The sequence below is a fragment of the Saimiri boliviensis genome, chromosome 6 (genome assembly GCF_048565385.1).
Source record: "Saimiri boliviensis isolate mSaiBol1 chromosome 6, mSaiBol1.pri, whole genome shotgun sequence".
Classification (NCBI taxonomy): domain Eukaryota; kingdom Metazoa; phylum Chordata; class Mammalia; order Primates; family Cebidae; genus Saimiri; species Saimiri boliviensis.
In genome coordinates, this window is record NC_133454.1 from 125620964 (window position 1) to 125633506 (window position 12543).

The window sequence follows — 12543 nt, forward strand, 5'->3', positions numbered from 1 at the left end:
GTCACTGTACTCCAGTCTGGGCAACAGAGTGAGGCACCATCTCAAAACAAAAAAGAATGATGTCATTGTATATGTTTTAACATGGAAAAGTGTCCACTTAGCAGTTGCTAAATGTGATGCATTTGGTTTAGAAGTGATTGAGCAGCACAAAAGTATGTACTCAAAGGTGTGTGTGAGCATGTGCACATGCACACACTTTTTTTTTTTTTTTTTTTTTTTAATGGAGTTTTGCTCTTGTCACCCATGCTGGAGTGCAATGGCATGATCTTGGCTCACTGCAACCTTTGCCTGCTGGGTTCAAGCGATTCTCCTGCCTCAGCCTCCCAAGTAGCTGGGACTACAGGCTCAATGGTTATTTTTGGGAGAAAGAGCTAGCCACCATGCCTAACTAATTTTTGTAATTTTAGCAGAGACAAGGTTTTACTACGTTGGCCAGGATGGTCTGGATCTCTTTACCTTGTGGTCCGCCTGCCTTGGCCTCCCAAAGTGCTGGGATTATAGGCCTGAGCCACCACGCCTGGCCAAGTAAGGTGTTATTTTTAAAAACCCAAAAAGTAAATTACTTTCTGTTGGATTAGAGGAAATTTCCATTAAGGGAGATTGAGTGAAGTGGTTCATAAACCCTTTTACAGATAACAATTAAAAGATCTGAGTAAAATATAAGAAACAACTGAAAGCATCCAAAAGCCATCCCTAGAACTTGAAGGAGAGTTGACTCCTGAAACACTATAATAGAAGGAGCAAGAATTGTAAGTTTCTTACTTTTTTGCCGGAAGTTATGCATTATTACCCATGGTGGCTTCAGCAGAATGAAATGACAGTGGAAAACTGTAGTCTTAAAGATGGGAGGTGCCAGAGAAGAGAAGTCAGAGATGGAAGAGAAGCTGGAAAGTTCAGGGGGAATCCTGGAAACAGGAGAGAACTACAGAAAGGGTGAGGCCCCATATCTGAGTGAAAATGCTGCCCAAATTCCTGGTTGACGGTTAAACTCCACATGTATAGGTGAGATCCCAAGGAGCTCAGCAAAACAAAAACAAAAATCAAAAACCAGCCAACCAATGAAACAAGCAAAGCAAGCAGGCAGAGGCCAGAGAGGAATCTACCCTTAAAAGACAGAACTATACTAGATGAGATCTGTGAGTGTCATGCTTTTTAAAATAGTATATCCCTAAATTGTGAACAGTGCAGCCATGGAAAGCTAAAGCTCTACTGGCTTGGGGTTCAGAGGAAAAACCCTAATAATTGCCCAAACAGCTGAAAACTTAGGAGGAAATCACAAGAACACAAAAATCATAGAGTGTGAGCCCCTAAATCTGAATATGATCAGCCTAAATCCTTAGCTGTCTGCCAAATTATACAGGAGCATGGAAGATGCCAGGGAGCCAGGCTAGATGCTGTAAGAGCTGAGCAGATACAGCAGCTGCTGCATACAATAGGAGAGACAGTTGGTGGTTTGAATCCAGGCAAGTTAACTGCCTACTAGAATATAAAAAAAGAAAGTCCTCAGAAGAACACAGTAGAATCCAGAGTTGCTATAACATCTTATCTACAATGCCAAGTTTTCGATCTACAATTACTAGACATGTAAATAAAGTGGAAAGTGTAACTCACAGGAAGAAAAGCAATCCATAGAGCCTGACTCTGAGTTTCTAACTGGGTACAGTGTTGGATTTTGCAGGCAGACTGGAAAGCAGCTATCCTGTGATCAAAGAATTATAGGAAAATTTGATCAAAGAATTAAAGGAAAAATAAGTGAACAGATAGAGAAATTGTAACAAAGAAATGGAAACAAAGACTGGAAGTTGTAGAGGTCAAATAAGTAATAGCTGAAATAAAAATTCACTGGAAGCTGGATGCAGTGGCTTACACCTATAATCCTACAACTTCGGGAGGTCATGGCAGGAGGATCACTTGAGCTCTGGAGTTTGAGAGCAGCCCAGACAACATAGACCCCATCTCTATAAAATAGTTTTAAAATGAACCAGTCATGGTGGTATGTGCCTGTAATCCCAGCTTCTTGGGAGACTGAGGTGGGAGGATCACTTGAGCCCAAGAGATCGAGGCTGCAGTGAGCTGTGATCATGCCACTACACTCCAGCCTGGCTGACAACATGTCTCAAAAGATAAAGTTCACTAGATGTGCATAACAGTGGTTTTGAAATGACAGAGAAAAGAATCTCTACCCTTGAAGATAGATCAGTAGAAATTATCCCATTTACTGAAGAGAGGAGCAAAGATTGAAGAAAAGTGAGTAAAGCCTCAGAGACTTCTAAGACAATATCCGGTAGCCTAATATAAGTATACCTGGAGTCCTAGAAAAGGAAGGAAAAAATAGGCAAAAAACAATATTTGAAGAAATGATATCCCCAAACTTCTCAAATATGGTGGAAAACACTATAGATTCGAGAAGTTCAATGGAGTCTAAGCACAAAGAAAATGCACTCTTAGGCACATCATAGTCAAATTGCCGAAACCAAAGATAAAAAGAAAATCTTTATAGCAGATAGAAATTTTTTTGCAGCTCGTGAGTGTGATGATATTGAGTGTTCATGCACATGTGTGAGGTGTGCCACCCTCTGAACCTTGTAACAACATCAGCAATTACCCCTCTGACCTGAACTTGTGAGGGGGAGGGGAAGCAGATAGAGAAAAGTGACACATTACGTAAAAGGGATCAGTGTTACAAATATGACTGACTTTTCATCAGAAACAATGGAGGCCAGAAGACAATGGAACAGTATAGTCAAATACTGAAAGAAAAACCCTGTCAACCAAGAATCCAGTATCCAGAGAAACACATTTTCAAAAATGAGGGCTAAAGACATTTTCAGAAAAACAAAAATTGAGAGAATTTATTGCCAGCAGACTTACACTAAAATAATTTTTCACAATGAAGGGAAATTATACCAGATGGTAGCTCACCTGCAGGAAGAAATGAAGAGCACTGGAAATAGTAAATATGTAGGTAAATATAAAAGACTATGTATTTTTTTTCTCTAATTTCTTTAAGATACATATGATTTTTTTTTTGAGATGAGGATCTCACTGTGTTGCCGAGGCTTGAGTGCATTGGCTGTTCACAAGGACAGTTATGGTGCACTATAGCCTTGAACTTGTGGGCTCAAGCTGTTGTCCTGCCTCAATGTCCTAAGTAGCTAAGACTACAGGCGTGTGCCACTGTGCCTGCTGGTGACATAAGAAACAAGATTTTAAAGCACAGTTTAACACTGTAGTGCTGGGTTTATCATGTACACATAGGCTGGTTACAGAGGCTCACACCTGTAATCTCAGCACTTTGGGAGGCCAAGGTGGGAGGATTGCTTGAGCCCAGAAGTTCGAGGCCAGCCTGGGCAATATGGTAAGACCTTTTCTCACTTGATCTTAGCCAAAAGGCTGAGAAGTAATGGTGAGACCTCTTCTCTACCTAAAAACTAAACTAAAATAAAAAAACCCTTTTAAACATATAATGTATATATAGGTGTAATTGTACAACAATGGCACTAAGATGGGGCAGGGCAAATGGAAACTTACTGTTGTAAGATTTGTATATTTTGCCTGCTTAGAAGAGACATACTTTAAACACAGAGACAGGATGGAAAAAGATTATACCATGAAAAGAGTACACATAAGAAAACTGAAGTGACTGTGTTAACATCAAAAGAAAGAAATTATAAGACAAAGAATATTATCAGAGATAAAGAAGGATACTTTATAATGATGAAAAGGTCAGTATCTTACAGAGATATAAAAATCTTCAATGTGTATGTCCCTGATAACAGAGCTTCAAAATACTGAGGCAGGTGCAGTGGCTCACATCAGTAATCCCAGTGCTTTGGGAGTCCAAGGCAAGAGCACTACTTGAGTCCAAGAATTCAAGACCAGCATGGGCAACATAGTGAGATCCCATCTCTACAAAAAAGTTTTAAAAAATTAGCTGGTTGTAGTGGTGCACACCTCTAGTCCTAGCTGCTCTAGAGGCTTGAGCCTGGGAATTCAAGGCTGCAGTGAGCTATGATAGCACCACTGCACTCCAGCCTGGGCAACAGAGTGAGACCCTGTCTCTAAACTATAAAAATAAAAAGTCTACCAGGACTGGTAAGTGAGTTTAGCAAGATACAGTAGGATCTCACAGCTATAATGGGATACAAGATCATTATACCAAGAAAACCATTTGTGTTTTTGTCAGTATACCAAAAAAAGTAACTGGAAAAAAAATTAATGTAGTGTTCCACTTGCCATATCATCTAAATACATGAAGTGCTTAGGAATAAATTTAACAAAATGTATGTAAAACATACTGAAAACTACAAAATATTAGTATAAATAGGCTTGTGGGTTGAAAATCTCAGTATAATAAACATCCATTTTCTACAAATTCATCTGTAGATTTAATACATTCTTAATCAAAATTTTTCCTGTAGAAATTGAAAAGCTGGTTTGAAAATGAAAGAGTGTGAGCCCCTAAATCTGAGTATGATCAGCCTAAATCCTTGGCTGTCTGCCAAATTACACAGGCGCATGCCTACTAGAATATAAAAAAAGTCTCCAGAAGACAGAAGTCCTCTATGGAATGCAGAGTACCTAGAACTGGCAAAGCTAGCAAAGATTGAGGACTGACTTTTACAGCACCACAAGGCTGTGGTGCTGGCAAAAGAAGATATACGGTATACATAAATGAGAGGATGGAATCCAGAAAGAGACCCACACGTAAATGAACAATTGATTTGCAGCAAAGGTCCTGAGGCAATTCAATGGTGAAAGGAACATCTTTTCAACAAATGGTACAGCGGCAACGGAGTATCTTTGTGGAAGAAAACAAACATTAGCCCATATATGCTACCCAGAAAGCTCAAAATGGACTAAAGCCCTAAAAGAGTTAAAACTATAAAGCTTCTGGAAATATTATTGGGGAAAATGTTCATGCGACTTTTGGGTATGAAAAGATTTTCTAAGTAGGATACAAAAAGCACACACCATAAAATAAATGAATGCTAAATTGGACTTTATCAAAATTAAAGTGTTTGCTCTTCAGAAAGAAATGAAGAAAATGTACAATATGGGAGAAAATGTTTGTAATTTCTGAGCAGAAAGAAGGAGCTCCAGGCAACCATAGCATAGACCCAGCTCAAAAGCATGCTTTGTGAAAGAAGCCAGACCCAAAGGTGTACATGCTGTATATTTACATAAAAAAGATACAAACCAGTGGATAGTGACAAGAAAATACATGAGTAACTTATTTGGGGCTTGGGTGGAGGGAAAATTGCAGAGAAGCACAAAGGAACTTTCAGGGGTGATGGAATGTTCTGCGTCTTTATTGTGAGGGTGGTTATGCTGTTATGTTGAATGTAAATTTTATTGTCTGTAAATGATATCCTCCACAAAGTTGTTTCTTCTTTAAAGTAATTATTTATTTGTTTATTTAGAGAAAGAGTCTCACTCTGTCCGCCAGACCAGAATGCAGTGGCGTGATCTTGGCTCACTACTACAACCTCCACCCCGGTCCCTGGTTTCAAATGATTCTCCTGCCTCCTGCGTAGCTGGGATTACAGACATGCATCACCATACTTGGCTAATTTTTGTGTTTTTAGTAGTGATGGGGTTTCACCATGTTGGCCACACTTGTCTCGAACTCCTGGCCTTAAGTGATCCACCTGTTTTGGCCTCTCAAAGTGCTGGGATTACAGGCATGAGCCACTGCATCCAACCTAAAGTTGATTTTTTTAAAAATCCACGATTTAATAAAGGGAGCTATTTAGTATTCACTCACTAGACGATGATTATACTTTAGGTTGCTTATTCTCTTTTCCAGAACGACTGTCTTGTTCAGTATCAGATTCCTCTCTATGGTGATGTTCTTCTAGGAAGAGTGTTCTGCCGCCAAGTTCTGGTAATTTTGCTTTGTTTGATACTTTTGTCTCCCCTCAATTATGCAGGATGGTGTTACCAAGTTATGACCAATGACAAATGAACAGATGTCTTTGGGGTCGGGGGGGACTTTTAGAAAAGATGGAGAAATGGGATAGATTATGTTTGCTGCCTCCCCAACCCCACTAAAATGATAGTGAAGGAATTTTGTTTTAAAAAGTTACAAATCAGGCCAGGCTTAGTGGCTCATGCCTGTAATCTCAGCACGTTGTGAGGCCAAGGCAGGCAGATCACAAAGTCAGGAGAGCAAGACCATCCTGACCAACATGGTGAAACCCTGTCTCTACTAAAAACAAATAGAAAAATTAGCTGGGTGTGGTGGTGCTCACCTGTAGTCCCAGCTGCTTGGGAGGCTGAGGCAGAAGAATCACTTGAACCCGGGAGGCAGAGGTTGCAGTGAGCCGAGATTGTGCCACTGCACTCCAGCCTGGCAACAGAGCAAGACTCTGCACCACCCTCTCCCCGCCCCCCCTAAAAAAAAGAAAAGAAAAAAGTTACAAATCTGTAAGGATGGAGAGATTGGGAGCAGAGATTGCAATGGGCCAGAATTTTACCTACAAAATTTTGAAAACTGAAACATAGGTGCATATATGATGAGTAATTTAGGTTTCAACTTTATCATCTCCACCAAGTATTTGCAGTAGAGGAAGCTAACAGGAAGCAGTCCTGTTTTCAGCCACATGTGGGCCATGTTCTCTGGGATAAGTTTTAAGTACCTGTGAATATAAGATGTACGAAAGTCTGAATGTGGAAGAGTTAGCACCCCAGATCCCCATTCCCAAAGAATATGTGTGTCAAAGTCTAACTTAGGGAAACCCTGTTATAAATGAGGGTGGGAGGCAGGTTTCTTACCCAAAATAGTAGATTAAGTTGAAGTCTGTATGTTCAGCCAGATCTTTCCACCTACCTTCCTGTCTTGGCTCCTGCTGTCCTGGCTGTCGGGCTTGTTATCATAGACACCATCTGTGCCCATTGAAAGACTTACCTCAGAGAAACTGACCCATCCTTGGCTTCTAGAACACTCGTTTATAAGCCCCTCAGCCAAGACATTATAACATTTCTCTGTAGGGAAATTGACTGGCCTATGGAAAAAAACTCAAACATGATATTTAGAATTGCCCTATCCCATCACATGCTATGAGGTCCCACAATAACCAAGTGATGCTCATCCACACAGAATTTCTAGTTAGCTCTTTCGCACCTCTTTTCCCTTTTGAGATGGGGTCTGGTTCTGTTGCCCAGGCTGGAGTGCAGTGGAATGATCACAGTCTTGGCTCAGTACAGCTTTCTTCCCCTGGGCTCATGTGATCCTGTCACCTAAGCCTCCCAAGTAACTGGGACTACAGTTACATGCCATCACACCTGGCTAATTTTTTTTGTATTTTTTTAGAGACAAGATTTTGCCATTGTTGTGCGCAGACTAGTTTCAAACTCCTGAGCTCAAGTGATCCACTGGCTTTGGCCTCCCAAAGTTCTGGGACTACAGATGTAAGCCACTGTACCCGGCCTGCACTTTGAAAAACAAATTCCTCAAAGAGATAAGATGTTGCATCAAGGAAGCAAGAGCAGGATGCCAAGTAAAGGAACTATACAGGAATGTTCTTGAGAATTGAAAAACCTCACTAAATGCGGATTGCAGTAAAGAGGTTGGAAGATAGGCCAGGCATGGTGACTTAATAGCTGTAATTCCAACCCTTTGGGAGGACAGTGTAGGAGGATCACTTGAGACCAGGAGTTTAAGACCAGTCTGTGCAACACGGCGATACCCTGTCTCTACAAAAATACAAGAAATTAGCTAGGTGTGGTGGGGCACACCCCTAGTCCTAACTATTTGGGTAGCTGAGGTGGGAGCATTGCATGAGCCCAGGAGTTCTAGGCTGCAATGAGCTATGACCGCACCACCGCACTCCAACCTGGATGACAGAGAGAGTAAAGCAGTTGGTCAAAGAGACAGACAGTAAGTGGAAGAAAAAAGAAAATTAAAGAATACTTAGGAGGTCCAACATCTGACTATTGGAGTTCTAGAAAGGTTAAGGACAAGAAGTAACACAAGAGGTTTTCCCCAAATTAAGGTCTCAGATGGATAAGTGCTCACCCAAAGTCCAGAATGAAAAAGACCCCTCAAAAAAGTACATTGTCAGGAAATTTTACGACACTGATGACAGATTTTAAAGGTCATCATAAAGAGAGAAAAGTCACATAAAAATGATCTAAAACAAGTGACATTAGACCATTTAACAATAGCACTGGGATCTAAAAGATAATACATTAATGCCATCTAAAAAATGATGGAAAAATTTTCAGTGTGTAATTCTACACTCAGTCAAACTGTCAAATCAAGAGTGAAAATAAAAATGTTTTCAGAAATTTTGAAGGACCTCGGCCAGGTATGGTGGCTCACGCCTATAATCCTAGCACTTTGGGAGGCCGAGGCAGGTGGATCACCTGAGGTAAGGAGTTGGAGACTAGCCTGGGCAACATAGTGAAACCCCATCTCTACTAAAAATACAAAAATTAGCTGGGCATGGTGGTGCATGCCTAAAATTCCAGCTACTCGGGAGGCTGAGGCAGGAGAATCACTTGAACCCGGGAGGTGGAGGTTACAGTGATCCGAGACCCCACCACTGCATTCCAGCCTGGGTGACAGAGTGAGACTCTTGTCTCAAAAAAAAAAAAAAAGAAAGAAAGAAATTCAGGGTCTCAAAATATTTACCTGCTGTCTGCCTTTTCTCAGACCATCTGGAGGTTGTGATCTTCCAAGACTAGAGAGTAAACTAAGGAAGGAAGATGTGGAATCCAGGAAAAGGGATTCAGTCCAGGAACCCCTTTTCACAAGGGAATACTCAAGGTATTGGTGAGGAGAAGTCCCAGGATGCCAAGTATTTACTTGGCCCAGGCCTAGGAGAGATGGGTTGTAGGAGAGAGGTCGCCTAGGAAAAATGAGACTCAGAGACTATATAATGTAATTGTATGAAGAGAAATTTTAGAGTTCTGTTGGAAAATTTAAAAATTAAAAAGTCCAAAAGAAAAAGGTAATCTCCAAAATATTTTTAAATCTATATAAAGGAAGAAATATAGTCATAGCATGGCATGTAACTAAACAGGATAGTATTTACATAGTCATAATAATATAAATACTGAATTTAGTTTGTTTGTTTCGAGATGGAGTCTTGCTCTGTTGCCCAGGCTGGAGTGCAATGGCATGATCTTGGCTCACTGCAACCTCTGCCTCCTAGGTTCAAGTGATTCTCCTGCCTCAGCCTCCCCAGTAGCTGGGATTACAGGCACCCGCCACCATGCCTGGCTAATTTTTGTATTTTTTGGTAGAGACGGGGTTTCACCATGTTGGTGAGGCTTGTCTCGAAATCCTGACCTCTGGTGATCCACCTACCTCAGCCTCCCAAAGTGCTGGTTTTACAGGTGTGAGCCACCATACCCAGCCAATACCAAATATTGATTTAACAAAATATTACCACACAACTATTGGGAAGATGAAGGAATGGTAGCATGTGTGTCTATGGTGTCAGAGAACTAGATCTTAATTTTAAGTTGGAGGACTGCAGTAGATAATGTTTAAAATTGAAAAACTTAGATAAAAGCTTTATTTGAATGCTTAAATCTATCTTTAGATTATTCTTTATGTTATTTAGAAATACAAAGGTGAATACCAAAAGAGTTGAAAAGGGTTAGTTCCCTCTGAGAAGTGGGCAGGAATTGTAACCATAATAGGTTTGTTGCCCAGCACAGCAGCATCAATAACCCGAGGTGCTGAGTGTTATGATAGTGATGCTGAACCAGGAGACAGGGTGGAAGGAAGCCTAAAATCCGTCTTCCCAGGAGTTCAGGGATAGGGATTTTAAGGGTTTTGGAGTGAGCCAAAGTGTGGAGATTGGTGACTGGCTAAGGAGTGCAGGGTGAAGTCATGGGACAGGGAGATGAAGAAACTGTGTTCTCATCCTGATTCGTTCTTCTGTGGGGGGAGGTCTTCAAATTGGTTGGTGTCAGTTGTTCCACTGGAATTCGGGATCTGAAAAACATCTTAATTCTTGAAAGACTTAACAATTCTGACAGGAGAAATTCTATCAGGAGGAACATGGGATGCAAATGGTCAGTATATAGTGCTGTGTGACTTCCAGTTACCAGGAAGTGGGCCAAAATGCAGCCTAATTAGTGCTTATTTATTTATTTTTGTTGTTTTTGTTTTTAAGACGGAGTTTCGCTCTTGTTACCCAGGCTGGAGTGCAATGGCGCCATCTCGGCTCACCTCAACCTCTGCCTCCTGGGTTCAGGCAATTCTCCTGCCTCAGCCTCCTGAGTAGCTGGGATTACAGGCACGTGCCACCATGCCCAGCTAATTTTTTTTTTTTTTGTATTTTTAGTAGAGACGGGGTTTCACCACGTTGACCAGGATGGTCTCAATCTCTTGACCTCGTGATCCACCCGCCTCGGCCTCCCAAAGTGCTGGGATTACAGGCTTGAGCCACCGCGCCCGGCCATTAGTGCTTATTTATGACTACATCTCTGTCCAGAATTCTTGTTAACCCTGTGAGAATGTCTTCAAGATGAAGGAGGAGACTTTTCTTTGTTGATTAAGCCTTATAGTACAACTGTTTGGTTTTTTAAAAATGTCTACACACCTGATACATTGATACAAATACAAATTATGTTCTAAAAGAGACCTAAGGAAGAAAGTCCTTATTTCGTGCCTCTGGATGTTGGTGTGTGGTTGAAGATGTAATGACAGGAGTTGCAGCAGCTATTGTATAGCCATGAATAGAGTGAGTCAGCAAGCCGAAAGTAATAAAGGGCTTGACCCTTTCCCTCTATGCACCTGTTTTTAGAATGATGCGTTAGTTCTACAGCTACCTTTAAAATTGACGTATGTTGTGGACTTATATTTAATATAATTATTTATTTGCTTTATACTGCATATAGTATTTTCAAATAATACCACTATTATTACTAGCAATATGATTACTCAATGCATATGAATATTTCTTTGCAGTTCTTTTGTTCTTAGAATATATCTCATTTGGAATAAGACTGCCATGCTCAGTTTGGACCAACCAGAATCAGCCCCTGAGCTAGGGAGAGGCTCCACCCATGGGACATGACTATGCATTTGTTTTTACCTCTTTTATTGCTTTATAAAAGATCAGTTAAGTTTCTGTTAGGAAAGATGAAAATTTAGTGTACAGGTCTCTGTTTTTGTTCCTCTACTCCCTTAAATATGGAAATTATGTTTTTGTTTTCAGTGTTTTAATTGGTAACTTTTGTAACTTTAAATGTTTTCATTATACTTTTGTTTCTGGTTCCTTTAATGCCATTATATTTAGTTAGTTCTCCTCCTGGCTAAAAGTTGAAAAATAATGAATAGCATGTATTTATCATATATAAATATTGTGACTGTAACCCTACAAATTAAGTATATAGTTGTTCCTCGATGCCAGCTGGGGATTGGATCCAGGAACCCCAGGGATACCAAAATCTCAGATGCTCAAGTCCTGTATATAAAATGGCATAATATTTGCTTATAACCTATGCACATTCTCCTGTATACTTTAAATCATCTCTAGATTACGTGTAATACCTAATACACACTAAGTGCTGTGTAAATAGTTATTACACTTTACTTGTGTGTGTGTGTGTGTGTGTGTGTGTGTGTGTGTGTATTGGTTTTGTGTTTTTTTTCCCTCAAGATGGAGTCTTTCTCTGTCACCCAGGCTAGAGTGAGTGGCACGATCTTGGCTCACTGCAACCTCTGCTTCCTGGGTTTAAGCTATTCTCCTGGCTCAGCCTCCCGAGTAGCTGGGACTACAGGCGCACACCACCACACCTGGCTGAAATTTGTGTTTTTGTAGAGACAGGGTTTCCCCATGTTGGTCAGGCTGGTCTCGAACCCCTGGCCTCGTGATTCATCTGCCTCTGCCTCCCAAAGTGCTGGGATTACAGGTGTGAACCACCATGCCTGCCCTTGTGTGTAGTTTATTTCTTAAGAGACAGGGTCTTGCTCTGTCACCCAGGTTGGAGTGTGGTGGCATGGTCATAGCTTACCGCAGTCTCCAACTCCTGGGCTCAAGCAGTCCTCCCACCTTGGCCTCCCAAAGTGCTGGGATTAAAAAAATAAACATTAAAAAATAAGCTGGGTGAGCCACTGCACCCAGCTTTTTTTTTTTTTTTTTTTTAAGACAGAGTTTCGCTCTTGTTACCCAGGCTGGACAACCTCCGCCTCCTGGGTTCAAGCAATTCTCCTGCCTCAGCCTCCTGAGTAGCTGGGATTACAGGCACGTGCCACCATGCCCAGCTAATTTTTGTATTTTTAGTAGAGACGGGGCTTCACCATGTTGACCAGGATGGTCTTGATCTCTTGACCTCGTGATCCACCCGCCTCGGTCTCCCAAAGTGCTGGGATTACAGGCTTGAGCCACCGCGCCCGGCCTATTTTTTTTTTTTTTTTTTTTTTTGAGACGGAGTTTCGCTCTTGTTACCCAGGCTGGAGTGCAATGGCATGATCTCGGCTCACCGCAACCTCCGCCTCCTGGGTTCAGGCAGTTCTTCTGCCTCAGCCTCCTGAGTAGCTGGGATTACAGGCACGTGCCACCATGTCCAGCTAATTTT

General features: G+C 41.3%; 1 protein-coding gene and 1 non-coding gene across 3 annotated transcripts in view; both read left to right on the forward strand.

Annotated features, from left to right (window-relative positions):
• The window catches only part of PACS1 (phosphofurin acidic cluster sorting protein 1), a 157598-nt gene that overhangs the window by 68358 nt on the left and 76697 nt on the right, over positions 1 to 12543 (forward strand). The gene's annotated exons all lie outside the window — the stretch shown is intronic.
• LOC120364848 (small nucleolar RNA U13) lies at positions 2510 to 2615 on the forward strand. The gene has a single exon (XR_005579984.2). It is a non-coding gene; the product is annotated as a small nucleolar RNA U13 (small nucleolar RNA).